The sequence below is a fragment of the Emys orbicularis genome, chromosome 7, assembly GCF_028017835.1.
Source record: "Emys orbicularis isolate rEmyOrb1 chromosome 7, rEmyOrb1.hap1, whole genome shotgun sequence".
NCBI classification, from domain to species: Eukaryota; Metazoa; Chordata; order Testudines; family Emydidae; genus Emys; species Emys orbicularis.
This window is the reverse complement of record NC_088689.1, coordinates 38,338,410-38,363,574: the sequence shown is the minus strand read 5'-3', so window position 1 is coordinate 38,363,574 and position 25,165 is coordinate 38,338,410. Positions and strand designations below refer to the sequence as shown.

General features: G+C 41.3%; 1 protein-coding gene across 2 annotated transcripts in view; it reads left to right on the top strand.

Moving 5' to 3' along the window:
* The window catches only part of PCDH15 (protocadherin related 15), a 751,423-nt gene that overhangs the window by 245,995 nt on the left and 480,263 nt on the right, over positions 1–25,165 (top strand). The gene's annotated exons all lie outside the window — the stretch shown is intronic.

The window sequence follows — 25,165 nt, the reverse complement described above, 5'->3', positions numbered from 1 at the left end:
TAAAGCAACCATAAACACATGAAAAGACCTAGGTTTACAATTTATGATTAAAACTCTACTATCTACACAATATACATAGACATACAATGTAAAAACTTAAATATCTTAGAAACAGTAGCCAATCAGTTGTTTTAATTGTCATATTTGAATTCAGCACATCAAAATACAGAATAAATAGCACATTTTATCTCTGAAGCAGACGACTTCTCAAAAATTGTAGACCAGTGTAATTCTTCTTATTTTGGGTCATTTATTTCATAACCCTCCCCAGCAGTTGCTTTACTCACTCTTATTTGTCATGCATTTTCAATCCACAATGAGTAATTTAATTCATATATATATATATATATATAATTGTATTGATAGAAACATATTAGGGTGTATTTTAAGAGGCAAATTGGTAAAGTTCCTTAAAGAATCATTCCCAGAATTAATTTATTCTGGTGGGGAATAAATAAAATGAACATTTAAAACTGTTTCTTAGTTGTGAATCAAAATATTAGTCCTGATAATCCAATTTTAGTCCGCTACCCCACACTGCGAGATGATGGCAGATAATCTTAATGAATACAGCATGCAGTTCATCTGAGAGCATGCATTCATGACTTAATGCTCTACTTTGGTTCTTTCAAATCCTCAGAAGAAAATTATTTTTGTTTCCTTTTGCAACTTCATTTAAAAAACCCTGATGCAGTTTTGCTCTGTTACACTAGTATCAAGTGCGATCAGGATGGCCAGAGGGCAGCAGGAGAGGGTTAGAAGGGAACCTTATTCCCTGTAGAGGGAAGAAAGTTTGCTATAGATTAATTAAAGCACCTGAAGCCAATTAGAGCACCTGACGCCAGTCACCTGATAAAAACCCCCTGCTTCAGTCAGACAGGGGAAGGAGTTGGAGCAGAGAGCAGTTTGGAGGAGTTGAAGCAGAGTGGATTGGTGTTGGAGCAGAGAACAGTTTGAAGGAGTAGAAACAGAGTGGATTGGTGTTGGAGCAGAGAGCAGTTTGGAGGGAAGCAGAGGAAAGTTTGGAGAAGTGCTGTGGTGGGCTAAGAAGACCAAGACCCTAGGTAAAGGGACACCTGGCTTGTGCAGAGGGAGGGCAGAAAGCCTCCACAAGCTGAAGGGCAGGAGAGGGAAGTAGCCCAGGGGAAGGAACCGCTAGTTCAAGTGGTTTACCGCTGTCCCTTGGGCCCCTGGGCTGGGACCCGGAGTAGAGGGCGGGCCCGGGTCCCTCCCTCTCCACTCCCCTCCTCTAGGACACTAGTGGGGCAGTTAATATCCCAGTTCAGGGGCAAGAAATGGTGCCCTGAACCGCCCCCCCCCCCCCCAGAAGAGAAAGCGTGAGACCCATCATAGTAGTGCCGGCAATTTGCCACACAAGGTAGAGCAAGTCCATTAATTTACAGTAAATTGGATCTTAAAAGTAGTTGTATTTGTGCTATTATCAAGAACCACTAAGCTCTTTTCCCTTTTCCCTATTTACTTAAAGCATAATGTCTCTTCCATATATCAGATTTGAATGAAGCCCCATGATTCCTATGACTTCGTGCTTTGAGCATAATTTTTGTTCTTCTTTACAAAGAGTTTGTAAAAGTTCATTAAACGGACATGAGGATTCATCTGGTATGAGAGAATTGCTACCTGGCATAGAGCCAGCCTAGACAGCTCTGAGCATGGAAAATTCTAGAGGGTAAGGGGTAGGACATTGTCAATTCATCATCTTTCAGGAAATGCCAAATGACTGTACCAGCATTTGTTTGCTTTGATGAGGAGGGCAGGGAAGGGCCAAAAATAGATGCAAAGGGGTCAGGACTGCTCTAAATTACAGTTGTGATGTAATACCCCCTAAAAGTATTATTATGCCAATTGGAAATTGGAGTGCAGTGAGGCAATGTCTCCTCTGCCCCCCAAAATCTCTTTATAACAAGGGGCCAGAAGGAGGTGGCACAGAGCCAGCAGTGGTCCTAGTCATTTTGCCACCCAGGGTGATCTGTACTGGGACCAGGACTGTTCAATATATTCATACATGATCTAGAAAAGGGGCCATATCTAGGATCAGGATCTGGTCCTTTTCTTTCAGTAAAAGCTGATCTGGAATATTCTGATATTTGCAAATCTTTTTCTCCTAAATTCTTCATATTGTTTAAATTTGGGGCTCTCAATTAAATGCAGTTAATACATGCAATTAATACAAACAAATTAACTAGGTTTTTAAAAAAATCATGATTAATCACAGTTTTAATCACACTGTTGATAATAGAATACCAATTTAAATGTATTATAAATATTTTGGGATGGTTTTTCTACATTTTCAAATATATCGATTTCAATTAAAACACAGAATAAAAAGTATACAGTGCTCACTTTATATTATTTTTGATTACAAATATTTTCCCTATCGATAAATAAAAGAAATGGTATTTTTCAATTCACCTCATAAAAGTCCACTCAGTGCTACTTCTTGTTCCGCCAATTACTAAGGCAAACACGTTTATTTACATTTACAGGAGATAATGCTGCGTGCAACTTATTTATAATGTCACCTGCAAGTGAGAACAGGTGTTCACATAGCACTGTTATAAGCCGGCATTGCATGGTATTTATGTGCAGGATATGCTAAACATTCATATGCCCCTTCATGCTTTGACTTATGCGCTTTAAAGTTTTATATTGTTTTATTTCTGAGTACAGTTGTGTAAAAAATAATAATTCTACATTTGTAAGTTGCACTTTCAAGATAAAGATATTGCACTACAGTACTTGTATGGGAATATATATATATTTTCCTTCATGAAAATGGTGCAAAATTATTCCACTGGAAATAGTCATAAATTAAGTGATTTTATACATGGTCAATATTTTCATCTAGTTCCCCCATTATGATCATTATTTTATCTTGAAGGAAAAAATAATAAAAGGAGAAAGTTGCCATTATAGCATATTAGTACATTATACAAATTATTGTTGAAAGGTCTATCGCAGGGGTCGGCAACCTATGGCACACGTGCCAAAGACAGCACGCAAGACTCCAGCGTGCCATTAAAAATCCTGCCCAGCCCAGCCCGCTTTCCTCTGCCCTCCGCTCCCCACGCGGGGGCAGGGAGCAGAAACATAGGCATGCGCACGGGGTGGGCAAATAGCCCCACTCTCCTGGCGTGGCAAGCCGCGGGGTCCGCACTTCCAGGCAGGAGCGCCTGTCCGAGCTCAGCAAGCCGCCGGCCCCTCCCCCGCCTTCCCCTCTGCCCTGGAGCCCTGCCGCCGCGCGCGCAGCGCTCTGGGGGTCGGGGCTGCGTGCTCCCGCGGGGCCGTGTTTGGCTCCGCGGGGAGGCAGACACGCTCCCCGTTCAACCGGAGCCCTGCCGCCGTGCGCGCAGTGCTCTGAGGTGCGGGGCTGCGTGCTCCCACGGGGCTGCGTATCTGGCTCTGCTTGGAGCCTCATGGTAAGGAGGCCGGGGGGGTTGGATAAGGGGTGGGGGCAGTCAGGAGACAGAGGGCAGGGTGGGTTGGATGGGGGTGGGATCCCGGGCAGGGTGGTTGGGGCGGAGGGGTCTCTGGAGGGGGCAGTCAGGGAGCAGGGGGGTTGGATGGGGCATGGGAGTCCCGAGGTCTGTCAGGGGGTGGGGGGTGGATAGGTATCAGGGCAGTCAGGGCAGGGAGCAAGGAGGGTCCTGGGGGGCAGTTAGGGTGGGGGGGTCTCTGGAGGGGGTGGTCAGGGGACAAGGAGCGGGGGGCGTTGTATGGGTCGGGAGTTCTGGGGGTCCTGTCAGGGGGTGGGGAGTAGTTGGATAGGCATGGGAGTCCTGGGGGTCTGTCTGGGGGTGGGGGTGTGGATAAGGGTCGGGGCAGTCAGGGGACTGGTATGGGGTAGGGTCCTAGGGGGGCAGTCAGGGGACAAGGAGCAGGGAAGCTTAGATAGGGGGTGGAGTCCTGGGGGGCAGTTAAGGGCAGGGGTCCCAGGAGGGGGCAGTCAGGGGAGAAGGAGCGGGGGGGTTGGAGGTTCTGAGGGGGGCAGTCACCCAGCCCTCTGCCTTGAGCCCTGACCTCCCCCCCCACACACATACAGCCCTCTGCCCTGAGTCCTGCACCCCGCACACACACCCAGATCCCTGCCCTGAGCCCTGTACCTCCCTCATACACACCCAGCCGTCTGCTTGACTCCTTCACCCCCCCCCCATGACCCCAGCCCTGACTCTGGCACCCCCACACATACCCAGCCCCCTCCCGCCCTGACACCTGCACCCCCTCACATGCCCCCAGCCCTCTGCCCTTACTCTTGCACCCCCCACATCCTGACCCCCACCCTGAGCACCAAACGGGAGCTCCTGCACCCCCCCCCACATTCCCACCTGCAACCCTCGCATCAAATGGGAGCTGCCCAGGTAAGTGCCCCACATCCAAACCTCCTGCCCCAACCCTGAGCCCCCTCCCTCATTCTAGCTCAGTGCACTCCCATCCTCAGCTCAGTGCAGAGAGAGGAAGAGAATGGGCCAGAACCAGGGAGAAAGTAGGTACCCACTGTATGTGGGCAGGGCCGGAACCCCAGACTGGCAGCGGGCTGAGCGGATCCGGCAGCCGGGATCCAGCCCACTGCCGCTCAGAGGTTCCATCCGCCGGCCCCGCACCCGGCTGGCAAGGGTCCGGCAGCCAGAACCCCAGACCGGCAGCAGGGCCTGCTGCCGGTCTGGGGTTCTGGCTGCCGGACCCTTGCCAGCCGGGGTCCCGGCCACAGGCCCCGCTCAGCCCGCTGCCGGCCTAGGTGAACAGAACCCCAGACCAGCAACGGGCTGAGCAGGCCGGCGGCGTAAGATCAACATTTTAATTTAATTTTAAATGAAGCTTCTTAAACATTTTGAAAACCTTGTTTATTTTACAATACAACACTAGTTTATTTATATAATATATAGTCTTATAGAGAGAGACCTTCTAAAAAACATTAAAATGTATTACCGGCATACAAAACCTTAAATTAGAGTGAATAAATGAAGATTCGGCACACCACTTCTGAAAGGTTGCCGACCCCTGGTCTATCGCATGAGGACTTGTTTTTCCAATGCCTTGCACTTTTTGCATTCAGTCACCGTATAAGAAGTTACTTTAAAAACAAAGTTGTTGTTATACATGTCTCCTGGGATATAATACACCACAGTAATATGGGGAAGGATGCTTTGTGTTTAAGCTTTTAAAAGAGCTTTATCCATATGACTCCATTTTATCTTGCAATGCATTTTTGTTTCTTTGATCGTATGTGTGCCCTGTTTGGAAAGATCCCACAACAATGTGGCCATAATCTAATAAGTATAACTCAAAGCTGCTAACTGTCCATTGTATTGCATTTAATTAATCATCTTGAAAAAAATCTATTGTATATAGTTCAGTGAAGATGTCTGCTATTTGGTGACTGAAAGCTTGATTGTATTGTAGAAGAAACCTGGTCTGCCTGATTTGGAGCAAGGATTTGAACCTGGGTCTTTTACATCCCAGGCAAGTGCGCTAACCACCAGGACACAGAATCTACTTTTGGCCCAGTGAATACTCATTGAATGAATACGTAATTATTTATACAAACTGGAACGGCTCCAACAGGAGAGTGTGAGAAAGAAACACACTGACTTTGTAGCCTAATTTTAGGGTACTTGACTGGGTGTGGGAGACCCAGGTTCAAGTCCTTGAATGTGGGTCTTCCATATCTCAGGCAAATTCCTGAACAATTGGGATAGACAGAAAGACCCCCACACATTTTTTCCTGACAAAATCTCCCACAAAAAGTTTCAGTTTTGATAAAGAGGCATTTTCCAGCCAAACAACAATTAGAAAATTCCTGACTAGCTCTGTTACTCAGTGTATTTGGTAAGGAGCCATTGTCTTGCACAAACTTAGAATGCATGGTAGATCTCTAAATAAATATTATTTTAGTCTAAAAGTAGATCACCATGGAGGAAAAGGGTGGAGAATTATATCATAGTCACAGGTACTGGACTAACTCCACATCTGGTTTCTTCAAGTGCACTCCCTCTCTCAGGCCTCAAGCCAGTGTCTCCCTCAGGTTGGAATCACATGATTCTACTACTCTCAAATTGGATCTTGGATTGTAGTCCTCAGGTGTTAACCATGATTACCTCATCAGGCCTGGCTTAGGTTCAATACCTGCAGTTTTGTTCCCTTCAAGAGCTATGATCAATGATACCCACCAGAAAGTCATCAAATAGAGTATTGTTTGGTTCTTGTCAAGGCTCTTTCCCCACTCTGAACTTTAGGGTACAGATGTGGGGGCCTGCATGAAAATTTCTAAGCTTAACTACCAGCTTAGATCTGGTCCGGTGCCACCACTCCCAATGTGCTAATTCCCTTCCCTGGGTAGCCTTGAGAGACTCTTCACCAATTCCCTGGTGAATACAGATCCAAACCCCTTGGATCTTAAAACAAGGAGAAATTAACCATCCCCCCTCCGTTCTCCCACCAACTCCTGGTGGATCAAGATCCAACCCCCTTGGATCTAAAAACAAGGAAAATCAATCAGGTTCTTAAAAAGAAGACTTTTAATTAAAGAAAAAGGTAAAAATCATCTCTGTAAATCAGGATGGAAAATAACTTTACAGGGTAATCAAACTTAAAGAGCCCAGAGGACCCCCCGCTAGCCTTAGGTTCAAAGTTACAGCAAACAGAGGTAAACACCCTAGTAAAAGATTTACAATTACAAGTTGAGAAAACAAAGATAAAACTACCACGCCTTGCCTGGCTGTACTTACAAGTTTGAAATATGAGAGACTTGTTCAGAAAGATTTGGAGAGCCTGGATTGATGTCTGGTCCCTCTTAGTCCCAAGAGCGAACTCTCCCAAAACAAAGAGCACAAACAAAAGCCTTCCCCCCACCAAGATTTGAAAGTATCTTGTCCCCTTATTGGTCCTTTGGGTCAGGTGTCCACCAGGTTACCTGAGCTTCTTAACCCTTTACAGGTAAAAGGATTTTGGAGTCTCTGGCCAGGAGGGATTTTATAGTATTGTACACAGGAGGGCTGTTACCCTTCCCTTTATAGTTATGACAGTTCTAAATAAAGAATTAAAAAAAACAACAGATACTTAAGACAATAGTCTGTCTATATTCATGTCTATCTTTCCCTGGGACATACAGTCCCTGGAAACCAGGGAAAGCTGCAGTTACTTTCAGGCACTTCCACAGGATCTGTCTTTCTCTTCCTTGTCAGGCTGTTCTTTGTAGGAACAGCTCACTTGTGCCTCTCCTCTCTTGCTCTCCAGACTGTTTTCAACTGTTTAGTTTCTATTTGATCTCTGTGTTCACAGATTTTACAAAATGGCTCTGTAACTCTGCTAACTGTGAGGAGAGGCAGAGGCAAATCAAGACAAATGGGATAATTTTAAATTTTTAGAACATTATGAGGGAAAATTTAAAAATTGTACCCTGGAGGATAAATAAAATAGAATGCTACCAAATGCATAGTACTTATAATAATAAACTATAAGTTACCAAAACATTAACTTTTGTTAGCTTGTACATGCTACTCTTCCTTGCTCTGTGCAGTTAATACCAAGTGCATCGTTAAAAGAACAAGAGATTACTCAACAGTATACTGGGTCACTTCAGAGAAGAATGGGTGTAAGGCCAGCTCCACTCTTGCTGTCTTGTTCTTTGCTTCTCTTTGATTTGAATTACTCCTGAGATTTGATATTTCTGTGGCTGTACCTCTTTTTACAGAGTTTATCCATGTAACAATCTTGGGGTTCATTAAATAACAAACCAGTGAATGAGAAAATAATGAAACAAATTGAAGAGCATCTCTGCTGAACTGTTGCACACAGCCATGCGGTGTTCCCAAACCCTCCAGGGCACATCTCCCAATTCCTATGTTCATAATATTGTCCCTTATGAGGGAGTGGCTCTAAATTATAATCTTCCTCAAACATATCTCTGCATCTTCCCTATTAAAGAAAAACAAATTAACTCTTATATGCATATAAACCTCTACCCCGATATAACGCGGTCCTCGGGAGCCAAAAAATCTCACCGCCTTATAGGTGAGACCACGTTGTATCCAGTTCGGTCCGGTACGGCGCTTTAACAGGCCCGGGGCTCCCCGCTGCTTTACTGCGTTATATCCGAATTCGTGTTATATCGGGTCGCGTTCTATCGGGGTAGAGGTGTATATAAACAGCTAACAACTATGTAATAACACATGCATTACATTTTCAACCCATGTAGTATATTTCCATAAACCCAATGTGTCAACTACCTGGAGAGGAGAGGTTACCAGCACATCACTCAAGTGAGTATTTACCACTCACTTTCCTCAAATCCCTCTTCTCCAGGCAGGTTAGCAAATCTCTCTGAGTCTTCCAGAATGTTTAATCTCCTGCTCTGATCTTCTCAGTGTCAGCCTTTCATTAGAGTCTGAGTTGTTCTCTTGTTCCTTGGCACTTCTCTTTTTTGTGTTGATAAAGGATCAGTCTGATGGGAAATGCTAGAGTCCACATCTTCTATTACTGTGTTCAAACTTTCTGGGTTTACTCGTAGATCGCTTTTATTACATTTAACTGTGTCCCCCTGGTCTGTCTGGTCTACGTAAAAGCTTGGAATCAGTTGTTCTTTAATGGTACCCCTTTGGCCCCAAGTATTAGAGGTGTGATTCCTCAGGCACACTATCACCTGGATTAAGAGATGGGAGATCATGTCCCTTTTGTCAAAATAATATTTCTGCTTCCACTTTTGATTTTCTTTCATCTTCCGTATGGTTTCATTGTTATGGGATTTCAGCAAGTTATCAGTAACTGTTAAATTAGATGTGATCCTTCTTCCTATTAACAGCTGAGCTGGAGAAAAAGCCATTCTCCAGGGGTGTACTTTGGTAAATCAGTAACACTTTTTACAAATCACCCCCACTGTCAAAAGTCTTTTTCATAAGGTTCTTTACGGTCTGTATAGACCTTTCCACAAGTCCATTTGATTGGGGGCAATTTGGACTTAATGTTTTATGATGAAAATTGAAATCTATGGCAAATTGACTAAAATCTGCACTAGAAAATTGCAGCCCATTAGGGCTAAAACCTTTATCTGGAATTCCATGCCTGCAGAAGATTCCCTTCATGCCAGCTATCACTGATTTACTATTAGTTCTGTGCAGTGTGCAGATTTCTGGATACAGAGAATAATAGTCCTTTGATTACCAGGTAAATAAGTCAGTGCCTGCCTTCTCATAAGGCTTTTATAGAACTGGATGAGATCTCAGTGGCTCTTCCTGTTGGTATGGCTTGTATTTCAAGCATGAAAAGCAGTTTCCTACCACATTAGTAACGTTGTAATTGATCCGCGGCCAATACAGCACCTCTCATGCTCATTGTTTGCACTTCGCAATTCCTAAATGACTCTTGTGGATCTTCTATAACATTTCTTTTTGGAGGCTCATTGGAATTACAACCTTACCTCCTTTGAAAATCACTCATCTATCATAGTAAATTCATGTCTCCAGTTCCAATAGTCTCTTATAGTTGAACAGCAACTGCTCATTTATTCAGGAAACCCTTTAATTATCACTTCATTAAAGATTCCCATTGATTCATCTTTCTCCGTTTCCTCTCTTATTTGTTGCAGTTTCCTGTTAGCTATGGGAATTGACTTTATGATCAGATCTACCTAGGCTTGCATCTCTGTCTCTAAAGTCTTCTCTGGTTTCGTGGCAGCCATTGCTCTGGAAAATGCATAGGCAGTGAACATGAATTTACCGGGTGTGTAGGTCACAACAAAAGCATACTTTTGCAGCTTTATCATTATTGTTTGAATCCTGAAGGCACAATCATTTAGTCCATTTCAGCTTCCACGGTCTGTCCATAAATATACTGATTGAATCTCTCACAGGCAAACAATATTCCTAAAAGCTCCTTCTCAATCTGTGCGTATCTGCTTTCTGCCTCAGTCAATTATTTGGATGCATCTGCCAGTGGTTGCCAACACTCCTCCTGCTTCTGTAAAATCACTACACCTAACCCAGATGGTGAAGCATCTACTGAAATTTTAATAGGCCTTCCTGGTGCATAGAACTTCAACACTGTTTCTTGTATCAGTTACTTTAAACCTTCCCATGATTCCTCCTGTTCTGCATCCCAATACCATTCATTTTTATTCTCTAGGTGTTTTCTCAAAGCCACTGCTTGGGTAGATAGATTAGGTATGCATTTTCCAAGATAATTAACCATTCCCAGGAAACGTTGGACATCTTTATTTGACTGGGGATGTGGCATCATTTCAGTGGCTGAACTATTCCTCTTACCAGGTTTTACACCATTGTTGGAAATAAGGTCCCCAACAAAAGTCAGTTCTGTAATCCCTAAAACACATTTCTTCCTATTTAGTTTGAGATTTTCAGCTCTAGTTGCATCTAGGACTTCATGAAGTCTACAATCATGGTTCCCTTTTGTTGAGCCCCAGATGATGTTGTCATCCATTGAGGTGTCAACACTATTAATATGTTCATAGATTATATGTATGGTTTTGTGGTACACTTCTAGTGCAGAAGCTATGCCGAAGGGTAAGTGTAAGAATCTGTATCTTCCAATGAGGGTACTAAATGTGTATATTTTTGAGCTTTCTTCAATTAATTTTAGCTGCCAAAAACTGTAGGCTGTATCCAATTTACTGTAATATTGAGCTATTTGCAAATTGAGACATAATCTCTTCTCTGGTTGGCAGTTTAAAATGTTCTCTTTTTATAGCTTTGTTGAGGTCTCTGGGATCTTAGTATAGGCGTAGCTGGCCATTACTTTTCTCCACAATGACAACGGAACTCACACATTTTTTGCATTACTTGCATTGTTTCCATCCTTGCAAGCTCAGCCTTGAGTTTATCATGGAGTGTAAGTGGCCTTTCTACATGGACGGATAACCAGAGGGACCTGCATGTTTATCCAGATTGCATGTTCACCCTGCAAGCAACCCAACCCTTGAAACAGGTAATGATATTCCTTGAAAGAGTGCCTCATAGCCAGGTTCAATATGATCTTGTAGTGAGAGCACCCATTTTACCAGACTGAGTTTCTCACATGCAGCCAGGCCTCCAATTGGTGTCACCTCCTTTGGCACTGCAACGAAAGGGAGATGTACATGGTGGTTTTATGGCTGTTGCTAACATTGCACCGCCCCTTCACTGGTATATTTGTTCCAGAATATCAAGTTACTTTTATTTATGTTGGTCCCAGTTTGGGTCTTATTTTTAGTCTTTCATAATCTTTTTTTTCAGACAGAATAGTAATCTGAGCTCCTGTGTCCAGTTTCAATTAAATAATGTTTCCATTCACTGTCATAGGCAGTATCCAGTCCCTCTTATCAAGCTTGCTAGTTCTCAGTACATCAATGAAAAACTCCTCAACCAGGTTGTGTTTAACCGAGTACACTTGACTTTTCTGCATTTGGGATCTGCAGCATTTTGCAAAATTATTATTTTTCCCACATCTATGACAGAGTTTTCCAAAGGCAACACACGGTTTGGGGCCATGCTGTGATCCACAGCTTCCACATGACCGTCTGTATCCAGTCTTCACCCAGCAGTGGCTTTCATAGTGAGTGGTTCCATTCTTTGATTTGATCTATTCTGGCTATATTCTTTTGTACTTAGTACTTGGATAACCCCTTCTGATGAATTCAGCTCTTTGGCTTATGCTTTCACAGTTTCTGCTGCCTTGCATATTTGGAGACCTTTTTTCTAAAGTTAAATCTCCTTCACAGAGCAGTTTCTCTCTTAACAAATGTTTAGTTCCACTAATGATTCTTTCTCTGACCAGAGACTCTATCAGTTCACCAAAGTCACAGGTTTTACTGAGTTTCCTTAATTCTGAGACATACTGCTCTATGGTATCATCAATTTTTTTGCATGCAGGTAAAATAATTGTCTCTCTCAAAGGTTTCATTTTTTGGCATGCAATGTTCCTCAAATTTAGTCAGTATTTTACTTAACTTCAAGCTTTCACCTTCTTCAAACTTAAAGTTGTTATAAATATCCAATGCTTCCTCCCCAACAACATGCAAAAATATTAATGATTTCACTTTATCATTTTTCTCCTTTTCTCTGTGGTTGCTAAATACAATTTAAATCTCTGTCTGGATGTTTTCCAGTTCTCTGCAACATTCCCTGACAATTTCAGACTGGATGGAGGTTGCAACACATCCATTCCTGGTTTTTTCCCCCTTCTTTAGTTAGTCAAGCTACTATTGTGCTCACCAAATACATGCAAAAGCCTCTGTGTCTGATGCTTCACATGCTTCTCTGGTTCTTCCCTTTGTCTCTGCTTTCAGTTGCAAACACAAGAGTTAACTTCAAAATGACTTCAGTTTCCTTCTCATTCAGCACTTCTAACACAATATAATGATCTTGGGGTTCATTAAACACAAACCAGTGAATGAGAAAGGAATAAAACTTTAATAAAAACAAACTGGAGAGCTTCTCTGGTGAACTGCTTCACACAACCATGCAGTGTTTCCAACCCCTGCCTCCAGGACACATCTCCCAATTCTTGTCTTCATAATACTATCCCTTATGAGGGAGAATCTCTTAATTATAATCTTCTACAACCATATCTCTGCAATCCACAATTTTTTTTTAACCTAATGGCCCTCACTTGTCCATTAGGCACCTTTGAACTGTATTGTGTCAATAGGTATTCAAATACGCATTCTCTCTGGTCACTTACTGTAGGTCCTTTGTGTTTGGGCTTCTCGTTTACTCTTCTTAGGATCTGTTTTAATCTAACCACTTTTTGATTAATTCTCTTTTTCACCAGTTATAGTTTCTTTCAGTTTTTTTTCCTTGATTCATTCTCTCTCTCTCTCTCTGGAAATTTTATTTCCCTCTACTTCCCTTCTGTAATAGTGTCTGCTCGCATACCCTGTTCCATTTTTTTCTGCTTCTCCTGATCTGAAACCTTTCCTGTTTTCCTCCTTATCCCTTCCCAGTCCCCTACTTATTTTCTTCTCTTTGTTAATTTTACCCTCTCACCTCCTACCCTACCTCCAGTTCATCCACTAGCTCAGCATCTAGATCCTTCTCCTTCCCTCCTCATTCTCTAACAGCTTTTTCCAGCTGCCCCCTGCGGGTGGATTATAAGCTCCCTCCTCATCTTGAGCTGCCCTCTTCATGGCCATCTCTCACCCCAGGACAGCATTCTATGCTTCTGCATCACAGCTGCAGCAGGTGCTAGGGTCAGGGTTACTACGTTGTCTTTCCACTTGTATTTTTCAAAAACCCCGTACTCATCTAGGCTAGTACATTTATGCAGGAAAGACTAATAATTCAATAACTAATAACGCATTTGCTATATAGTTCTCACTGACCAGGTCATATAACATATTCATAAAATTATTACAGATCAATATTCTTAGATTTTTACATAGTAGCTTCATATCCACCAGTCATGTGATGGGAGTAAGAAAATAATCCACGCTGTGCCAACTCCAACACTGCACAACTGGTTAGGATCATAAACTGAGTGTTTTCACCATCCCCTGAAGTAGCCCATATTGATCATTGTTGGAGGAGGGGTATTAATCAGAGATAACAATAGTCTGCTCTACTAGACACACTGCTCTGTTGTTAGTAAAGTCAGTGTGATATTGTATATGGATATTCTGTAGATTCTCTCCTGCTCTGTACAAATATAGAGTTAATTTATATTTTTTGCATTGTAGATGCTATAACCTGATGAAAAGCATGTCTGCTAATTTGTCCTTTGTAGCAGTCTCAAAGCTGGACTAAGGATGCAATGTGTGGTTTCCATTAGCTTCTACTTCAGCTTGAAAAGATTAAAACTACATTCACGAGATGCTTATTTCTAGGATTTCTAGAGTGGAGTTCAGCAGGCCATAGCAATTTTGAAGAATTTCCCCTCGGGCAGGCTCTATTCATTTTGTAATATTTTAGAATCCCTATAATTTTCTAGAGAATAGAAATAGGAAAAATGAGTCATAATTTCTCTGAAAAATACATTTTATATCTGATTTTTGTGTCAAGAAAATTAACTGGGGACAGTATACAAAAACAAAACTCACAGGAAAGCACTAACTTCTGTCGCTTTCAGACTGTTGGAACCATTTATCTGTAACTATTACGCTACATTTTAGATCTCATGAGAAACCTTTCAGTTCAACTACAGACAATTAAATTTTGACTTCTGAAAGTAACAGTAAAAAAGAAGCAAAAATAAATGCATTTTTCAAGTGAAAAAAACCTGAGAATTACATAGTTAGTACTAAAATGTTGTTGTTTGTTCTTACTGAGATGGTGTACTACCCAAAGAGTCCAATTAGGACTGGAGTCTCATTGCGCTAAGCGTTGTACAAACACTGAGGAAGACAGAGTTTACAATCTAAAAAGATAAAATAAAGGGAAAGGGATACAGTATGCAAGCAAAATGATTTGGGTGCTGATTGACACATCTCTTGTTAGTTCTATTTATCAGTAGTAGTAGTAGTAGTATGTATTAGACTGAATCATGGCTTTGCCCCGAGCCCCAAGCAAGAGGAAGTATACTGCTGTACTGTCCCAGAGCAGCTGAAAGTCACAATCTCCCTCCAGGTTCCCTTGCTGCTTCATGGAGACAGTACTGCATTGGGTCTAGCCAAAGCTTCAACCTCTTGGCTCCTTTTGTCCCACTCCCTTTCACCCTCTGCAGTGGGAGTGGAACATCGTGACGTTGTAAAGCCTGCTTCTCTTCCAGGGCTGCTACTTGTGATATAGATAGCCAGTCCAAGAGCATGAAGAGGTAGCTTGGAGTCCTCTTGTGCCCACATCGTGCCTTGCTAGCTGGCCCAGAGTTTGGCCTATTGCTTGTCATATTTTTAAACAATATAATAATAATGCTCTATTACAATAATATCCTTGACTTCCCCTATAACCAGCCATTGTTAGTGCCTTTTTTAATTACACACTTTTCATTCGGTGTCAGTGTACATGAACTATCCTAACTAAGTGTTCTAGCCACCCATCTGTCCCAGTTGCTAACCCAGGGTATTTCACCATTGCTTGCCCGGCTCTAAAGGCAGCCTCCCGCCAGCAGCTGTGCAGAAGTAAGGGTGGCAACACCATAGCACACCACCCTTACTTCTGCACTGCTGCCTTCAGAGCTGGGTGGCTGGAGAGTGGCGGCTGCTGACTGAGGGCCCAGCTCTGCAGGCAGTAGCACAGAAGTAAGAGTGGCAATACCACACCAGCAGCTGCTATTCTCCAGCTGCCGAGCTCTGAAGGCAGTGCCAGTAGCAGCACAGAAGTAAGGGGAGCAGTACCACAAGCCCCCCTACAGTAACCTTGCAACCCCCTGAAACTCCTTTTTGGGTCAGGATCCCTACAATTACAACACTATGAAATTTCAGATTTAAATAGTTGAAATCGTGAAATTTATGATTTTTAAAATCCTATGACTATGAAATTGACCAAAATGGACAATGAATTTGGTAAGGCCCTACCAACTACCGATAAAGACAAGGGGTGGAATTTTCAAAACTGCGTATGTGATTTAGGAACACAAATTACACTGACTTTCAAAGTCACTTTACGCATTTTCAATAATCCCACTCTAGAATTCAGTTAAATTGGAGTTCTAAAGTGGAGCTGTTGTTGCACTAATCTGAGGCTCATTTGAATGTTTTTTTTGACTTTTGAAAATCCTGCTACGAGTATTATCTGGTGGATTAGAATACGAGGTTATGCCATCATAACATTTGTGCTGAGTTTGTGTAACTATAATTAAAGAAATGTTGGGGATAGTCCAGACGTGTTATCCTGCTCCTGCAGTTAACACACACGCAACTCACATCTGCCTCACGGGATTAAGGGATTACTTCTGTAGATGTAACTTTTTCACAACAAAATGTAGTATTTCTATGACAGTTTCCAATATCATCATAATTCTACAAAGTTTTCTTGAAAATTGAATAATATATGTAATATATATGATGCACTATAATTTTGTGCAAAGTGCTGTGTCAGGCAAGTAACAAGAGTATATAGGGGTCTGTGATGGCAGAGCCAATGTGGAGGTGGGAACTTGTTTGCAGTATATGTATATTTTAACATATATAAAACTACTCATTTACATCCAGGTCCTGATTTCCTGATACAAAAAATCACTGTAGACCATTTAGACACTCTTGGTCTTTCGTTACACAACAATTTATGTCAATTTTGTCCACTTTATGTCTGCAGTTAAAAACATACTATAGCGGCTGATACTGATTAGATTAAACCTAAAAGTAAATTAAACACGGGGCTAATGGTCCTAGGAAAACTGCCATAGAAATGTAACATTTTAATTTGAAAGGCCTACGCAATAACATCTTCCCTTGAATGTGCCTTAAAAGGAATAAAAAGGGCCTTCTGGTGGTAAGTAGCCTTCTATGCACATCTGCAATAAAGTCTGCAATTATTTCATAAATAATCTCCAGACATTGCAAGTAAACTGTGTATTGAGTCAACTTCCTAATTGCTCTCCTCTGTCTTTGGCACTTGCTCCCCAGGAACTTTGAGTGACATTAATAAGGATTTTGTAACTGATATTTTAGTTGTGGTATGAGGTTTAAGAATAATGTATGTTTTGGATCCATTTTCTGGTTGGCTGCCAAAGAAGTGCTTACCTCTCATGGCACCATAATTTAGGATAAGTGATTTAATATTAAACAAGCTTCGGTGATTTCTTTTCTGAAGAAACCTTCCTCAACAGCTATCGATGAGTCTAATTTTTGTTTGGATTCTTTTTATTCTTAAGTGATTGTAAAAGTCATGTAATTAAGGTGCAAAATTCTTATTCAATTTGGCTTGCATGAAACATTCCAGGTTTTAGGGCTCACCATAGCAGAGAAATTTTTTTGGTCAAGTGGGATAGTGATTTATAGATTTCTGCCATTTCAATTTCTTTATCACTTTTAGTTTTGTTAGATCCTTCAGTAGTATTCCACCTTATTGAATATGATGTTCTTGTGTCATATTTCCAATCTATTGTTGGACTGTCAGATCCTACTTTGTCTTGGTTTGAGTCCTATGTAGAGCTTTTGTCAACAACTGTTACCATGGGTCAATTTAATTCTTCACTTACCTGTTTGTCCTGTGTTGTGCCTCCTGGATGTATGTTAGGATAGTTTTATTGCATTCATGTGACTAATAGCTGATAATTTTTAGGGAGTATGCTATGTGTTTTCACTGTTATTTGGATGATATCCAGTAAAAGCTAGCAATTCCATCAAATTATCAGGCGTACATTTCTACTCTAACTGCTTATTCAATATCAGGTTATGGATGTTGGCTAATTTTATTAAATTAAACCCAGCTAACCCAGAAACTTTGCTAGTTGAGTCCAACTGTTGCGTATGTGCTAGAGAATGTTATGCTGGTTGCATGCCAGTTGCCAAGTGAACTTACAGGATGCATATTCTAGAAGACTTCCTGGTGAGTGTGTTGCTTGAAGTGGAAGGAAAGCTCAGATGGTAATTGAGCTGGGGGCTTTGATAAAATTATTTGCTTTTCCTTCAGGAAGTGTATAGTTGCACATTTGTATCTCTGATTCTAATGACACCCAGATCATCAATTTCAACTAAGGAGTGAACAACACAGTGTAGCAGGAAATATATAAAGAAGGCCTCAAGTCATCGTTGTGCTTATTCATTCCTGAGCAGGCTGTGTGCTGGTCTAGTCCTCTAGCATGATTTAGGCTAGCTTAGAAGCTGATGCAAATTATACCAACTCCCAGCATTCCCAAGATGCTCGTAAGGCAGCTGAAGATTTCTGAGGTGCAGAGAAGCCAAGGCCCTATCCTTCCACCAGCTCTACACCATCAGAGTTTTAGGGTCTGTGTCCATAGTATGCCATGTAAAATAGTTCAAGCATAGGGGAGAATCTGGGCCAGAGTGAAGGTAAAATAAACTGATTATATGGGCCTGATTTTTAGCCTCCAGTTGTGTGAATGAGTATTATGCATGAACTCACCGGTGCTTGTTCAGTAGATATTAAAATTAGTAAGACAAATCATAGTTGAAAAACAAAAACAAAACAATTTACAATTTTTATGAAATTCTCATAGTTTAGATTGGAAAAAAATATTAGGCAAATAACACTGGTCTACAATTTTTGAGAAGTCGTCTGCTTCAGAGATAAAATGTGCTATTTATTATGTATTTTGATGTGCTGAATTCAAATATGACAATTAAAACAAGTGATTGGCTACTGTTTCTAAGATATTTAAGTTTTTACATTGTATGTCTATGTATATTGTGTAGATAGTAGAGTTTTAATCATAAATTGTAAACCTAGGTCTTTTCATGTGTTTATGGTTGCTTTACATGATAATATTTCACCTGTCCTGTTTATGTAACACTTTAAAAATCAGCAAAAGGGTGATATAAATAAAATGTATTATGAAACAAAAGGCAAAAAACTATTCTGTACATAGTTTAGTCCTATTCAGTGTCTACTCGGCGCTTCTTGGCTTGTCTCTTATATTCATTAAATGGAGCATCTCTTGTCACTGTCCAGCAATAGTCTGCAAGCATTGATGGGCTACATTTGCCCTGATAGCGTTTCTCCATTGTTGCAATGTCCCGGTGAAATCGCTCGCCGTGCTCGTCGCTCACTGCTCCGCAGTTCGGTGGAAAAAAATCTAGATGAGAGTGCAAAAAATGTATCTTTAGTGACATGTTGCAACCAAGGCTTTTGTATGCCTTGAGGAGGTTTTCCACCAACAACCAGTAGTTGTCTGCCTTGTTGTTTCCGAGAAAATTTATTGCCACTAACTGGAAGGCTTTCCATGCCGTCTTTTCCTTGCCACGCAGTGCATGGTCAAATGCATCATCTCGAAGATGTTCACGAATCTGAGGACCAACAAAGACACCTTTCTTTATCTTAGCTTCACTTAACCTTGGAAATTTTCCACGGAGGTACTTGAAAGCTGCTTGTGTTTTGTCAATGGCCTTGACAAAGTTCTTCATCAGACCCAGCTTGATGTGTAAGGGTGGTAACAAAATCTTCCTTGATTCAACAAGTGGTGGATGCTGAACACTTTTCCTCCCAGGCTCCAATGACTGTCGGAGTGGCCAATCTTTCTTGATGATGTGGGAATCTCTTGCACGACTATCCCATTCGCAGAGAAAACAGCAGTACTGTGTGTATCCAGTCTGCAGACCAAGCAAGAGAGCAACAACCTTCAAATTGCCACAAAGCTGCCACTGATTTTGGTCATAGTTTATGCACCTCAAAAGTTGTTTCATGTTGTCATAGGTTTCCTTCATATGGACTGCATGACCAACTGGAATTGATGGCAAAACATTGCCATTATGCAGTAAAACAGCTTTAAGACTCGTCTTTGATGAATCAATGAACAGTCTCCACTCATCTGGATCGTGAACAATGTTGAGGGCTGCCATCACACCATCGATGTTGTTGCAGGCTACAAGATCACCTTCCATGAAGAAGAATGGGACAAGATCCTTTTGACGGTCACGGAACATGGAAACCCAAACATCACCTGCCAGGAGATTCCACTGGTGTAGTCTGGAGCCCAACAGCTCTGCCTTACTCTTGGGTAGTTCCAAATCCCTGACAAGGTCATTCAGTTCACCTTGTGTTATGAGGTGTGGTTCAGAGGAGGAGGATGGGAGAAAATGTGGGTCCTGTGACATTGATGGTTCAGGACCAGAAGTTTCATCCTCTTCCTCTTCCTCATCTGACTCAAGTGAGAATGATTCTGGTGCATCAGGAACCGGCAGTCCTTCTCCGTGGGGTACTGGGCGTATAGCTGATGGAATGTTTGGATAATGCACAGTCCGCTTTTTCTTCTTTGACACACCTTTCCCAACTGGAGGCACCATGCAGAAGTAACAATTGCTGGTATGATCTGTTGGCTCTCTCCAAATCATTGGCACTGCAAAAGGCATAGATTTCCTTTTCCTGTTCAACCACTGGTGAAGATTTGTTGCACAAGTGTTGCAGCATATGTGTGGGGCCCACCTCTTGTCCTGATCTCCAATTTTGCAGCCAAAAGAAAGGTGATAGGCTTTCTTAACCATAGTGGTTATACTGCGCTTTTGTGATGCAAAAGTCACTTCACCACAAACATAGCAGAAGTTATCTGCACTGTTCACACAAGTACGAGGCATCTCTGCTCACTTTGGCTAAACAGAAATGTGTCCCTTTGCAAAATCAAACACTGACAAATAAGAGAGCATGACACTGTATGATTTCTAGAGCTGATATAGGGCAATTTGTTCAGCAGAGCGATGTAAGCTTCGTTATGATTGCATCATCCATGACTTCTAGGAATAACATGATGCAATTCATATCATGTATGACGCAATACCAGCTTCAGATTGCATTATTCATTGTTTTGCCTAAAAAGCAAATACTGTCCAAACCCAGTCATAGATTTATTCATAGATCCAGTCAAAGATGTATTTTAGTCATTTCTGGTTTAAATTGAGTTCCCTTCCCTTTATAACTCACCTATCCTCCACCATTCCCAAGTCAAGGGTCGTATATACTGACCCAATAGCATATCTTGACAACTAGAGCCAATCAACAATTTTAAGCATCATTTTCGTTCTCAGTGACCCAGAATTAGTAAAGTTTGACTACATTTATTTCAGAAGCATTTTGGCTGTAGAGCAGTTTATTTAAAAGTGGCCTTGCATTTGTTGAACAAAATATTTACCACATATTATTTAACCAGTTCTTCTGTAAACTCTTCATGCGGATGTTGGTACTGAAAATGTACAAGCAGTTGTGTGTGTGGCAGCCCCAATGAAAATCAGGGCCTGATGTTTATATAAGAACATGATTATCATTGTTAAATAAACATTTTCGTTGGTTAATTTTTCAATATACCTTCTTACTTTTTTAACTATAAATTAATTATTATTTTCTATTTTTGTGTATTTTCTATATAGCCTTTTATTGGTCTGAGACTTGTAAATATTTTTTCTGTGGTTTTATCCCTTTTCATGGAGACTGCTTTAATTTAACTAATGGTAGTAGCATACAAAAAATGAGAAATATAATCTAACATTTTTTCACTCTTAAGGCATGCTGCTTAATTATAAAGGCTGAGACAGTTTTAAAACCGTGGTACACAAGCTGATATTCCATCCATTCACTTCACAACAATTTTTTTAAGAGGGTGGTATATGAACCAGTAAAATTTGGGAACCACTGGGCTAGATCATCACCAGCACTATGCAGCCACAAAAGTGAGTATGGAGGTGTAAGGCCACCCCTCTACACTCTTTCGTGGGCAACCTGTAAGCACAAGAGCAAAAGCAGACTCTGCAAAGTCACTGCTTTCTTGTGACCTCCACACAGATGAGAGGGAGGGATTAGACTGAGCGTTGGCTCTCCCCCCAGCAAGTGCAGCATCCTTGTAGCTGCCCCAAGTGACATACTACAAACAGCTATGTGTTTCCCCTTGCATAGGATAGATTGTGAATTAAGATGTAGCCCAAAATACTCAAAGAAGATGCCCATAGTCCTGATAAAGTTGCACACCAAGAATAAGCACAAATTTGGTGGCAATGAAAAACTGATAGGTAGGTAGATATTAACCTCTACTGAAAAGATTCACAAATTTGCATTGTCTGCCTGTCTAATTAAACATTAAAAGTTGTCACACTAGGTGCTCATTCAACAAAGCTCCAATGTTTAGATACTTCTGATGAGAACTTCTTATGACCTTTTTTTTGTATAAAGAGTCAGGGGTTATATCCATTAGATTTGTCAATATTCGTATTGTCACCTTTTGTAACTAGAACATCTTTCTATCCAGTAAAAGGATGGGATTGGGTTGAACCTTCAGCTCTGGGACCCTCCCACCTTCCAGGGTCCTAGAGCTTGGGCTCCAGCCCATCTCTGGAAGTCTATAAAGCAATGAAAAAGCCCCGCAGACTGAGCCTGGCAAGCCTGGGTTGGCTGGCATGGGCCAATCACAGGTTTTTCTTTGCTGTGTAGACATACCCTAAGAGGCCCAGTACAGAACTGTCAGCACAGGGCAGCAGCTGTGAACCCATATGAACCTCGTCTGCTTTCGGGGCCAGAGCAGCCCTGGCCTAATATTAGACAATTCCTCAGGAAAGTCTGTCCCCAGCTTTCTTTGCGCAGCAGTATTGCCAGAATCTCCACAGTGCTGCATGCTCCAGACCCCCTGAGGCACACCCTTCCTGTCCCCAGACCTAGCACATCCCTTATCCCAGGACTTGCCAGGGGTTCCTTGAAGCCTGGATGTCTTCCTCAGTTCCTGTTTTTCACCCATCTGAATCTGATTCTATTAGGGTCCCTTTATGCTGCTCTGGCACTTTATCTCTCAGGTAAAGGGCCCAGAGCCACCATGGAAATCTCACTCATGGATTAGAAGTGGCATATGCATTTACGTTATGATACTGTACAGTAATCACAGATGTTTGCAGTTATTTACTTAATTCACAACATCTCTGCCATATATTAGCAAATTCCTTTAAAAAAAATATTGAGGCAAAAGCTGCTGGCTCTCTCTACTGAGTAGAAAACTGCCAGACAGCAGAAACCCAGAAGCACTTACCACACATCTAAATGTTGCAACTGCTGCTCCTACTGACTTTCTTGCATTGTTGAGTACAATGGAGAAAATTGGAGTGTGTGATCATGCACAAAACTGCAGAAGCTAATGCTACAATTGCCTTCAACCAGCATGATGTTCATTGGGCTTCAGAGTTATGGTGTGCAAAAAGGGCTTAGAAATGGTTGTTCAAAGTTGAACTTCAGAGCAACTTACCTACTACTCATGATTTTAAGAGATTCTCCAATTTTCTCTTTAACTTTCCTCCTTCCTTTCAGTCCATACACATAGCCTTGAACCCTTCCTAACTCCTGATTGGACTCCTTGTCTCTTTTAGCTATTTAATATCCCATTCCAACCCATCAGTCACCAGCCCCTTCTTGGTTCTGACCCATTTGCCTAGTTGCTGTACAGCTCTCACCCATCTGTGCATTACTGGTCCATTGGTGGAGCTATGCCTATAAACACCAGCTACCCCCTCATTCAAGCAGTATTATGTTTAAATTGGTACTCACCCTGTATAATCTACTTCATTATCAGTAGGCCACTTGCTTGTCAACTCTCTTTGTACTTCTATTTGCTCCCCTCCTAGCCTCCATTCTGACTACCTCTCAGACTTTTCAGAACTCCTGTCCCCTCTCCTCCCAACTCCATCAGCAACATCAGGTTTCTCCCTTTCCCACTCCATTATCACCAGTGGTTGATGCCAGTTCAACCTGGCAGCCTGCCCATCTTCACAACTGCTGAACATTCCCCTGCACAGTCTCTTACATTTTGGGGGCATATCATCAACTGGTATAAAGTGTTGTAGCTCCATTTACTACAATAGAGTGATACTGATTTACACCAACTAGGAATCTGGTGTTTTTTCCCCCCTATTGCACTCTCCATGCACATTAGCACTCCTGATCCAACCCTTTCATCTCTGTGCACTTGTCCCATCCCAACCCCTACTCTGATTGGTCTCCCATACTACTTCATCCTTACAACATTCCATTCCACAGCAGCAAATGTTAGCAGGACCTCACCCATCTATGGCAGAACTATAGGCCCATTTCATGTTTTCTGAATAGAGATCCATACATGAAATCAGTCCACATCTCCCCTCCTGTGCTGGGTCAATTCACAGAAAATATTTTACCAAAACTCATTTAACTAAAATGTTTTACATATATTAGGCACAAAGCACTATGTTGTATGTGAGTTAAGGTTCCTCTATACATAACAAACCTTACACAAAAGCAAGAAAGTGATAAATTAAGGCATCTGACATGGCATACCTTTTACTCCTCAACACAGAGATGCACACTTCACCTGTAGGAAAACCATCATGCCACAAACCACCTATAACCCAACACCTCTACTGCCTCCCATGACATTGCATCACTTTAGTAGTACTACTATATTTGGGCTAAGTTTGTATGACTTTTTTTTTAAAAGTGTGCCTCCAGGAACTCTGTCTGGGTTACATATATATATATTTTTTCATGGCTTCTAATATTTGCCATTTAGAATCTGTTTGTTTTGTCTTTTAATATTTTATTTGTTTAAAATAAACACAGCATTGCATTATGGCACATTATTGCACAAGCATCGTTGCCGTATTATTTGAATGCATTAAATGCTAAAGCAGTCATTCCCGAAGTGGTGTCGTATAGCAATGTGCTTGATTTGTGGGTTGTTTTTTTTTAAATGCTGTAGTTTTAGTTTTATATTAGAGTACTTATTATGAAAACCCAGTAGCCTATTTCTTAGTGCTGGGTAAAGAACATATAACCATGATAGTTTTTAAGCTAAAGTGGATTTTTTTTTTAAACTGAAACACCTGAAGCAAAAAAAAAAAAAAGCTTACTTCACTCAAAATCTACACCTGCCTTCAATCTGAAAAGACACTGCTGAGGTTGGTAAAACTAAAATGTAACTTTCAATGACAGTTTTACCATTTTAAAGTTCTTCTTGCCTTGAGGGATATCTAAATTATTCTTCTTTGCTCTTGCTATCTCACTGGCTCTACTTTAGTTTTTCTTCTGCTTCCATATGAAGTGTTTGCATTTCAGTAGATTTTTTTTTCAGTTTGTCTCTCCAACACTGATTATGCTTATTTTTGTCCAAAAAGACATAACTGTCAAATTAAAAGTAAACAGATCAGCAAACAACTGCTATCTATAACATGGCCAACTTGTAATGTGTACCACTTGTTTACTGAAAAATCAGTCACAATTTAAACAAACATTTTCAACCCTGAATTATTCATCATTAGAGGAAAAAAACTTGCCATAATAGTCTGTTTAAGGAAAGAAAATACTTTGTTCTTTTACAAAGCCTTTCATGGATGTATCTTAAAGTATTTTATAAACATTATCTCCACAACATACCTGTAAATTAAATAAATATCTCCATTTTACAGATAGGAAAACTGAGGCACAGAAAGATTCTCAATGTTATAGAGACAGTCACTGACAGAACTGAGAACATGGTCTTGATCAATTGTCTCTAATCCTATGTTTCAACTTCTAGATTATCTTCTTTCAAAATGGGCCGTCAAAGTAAATCAGTTTTAGTCTTATGAAACATGGTAGTTTCAGTACTGTAAAATGGAATCGGTCTATCT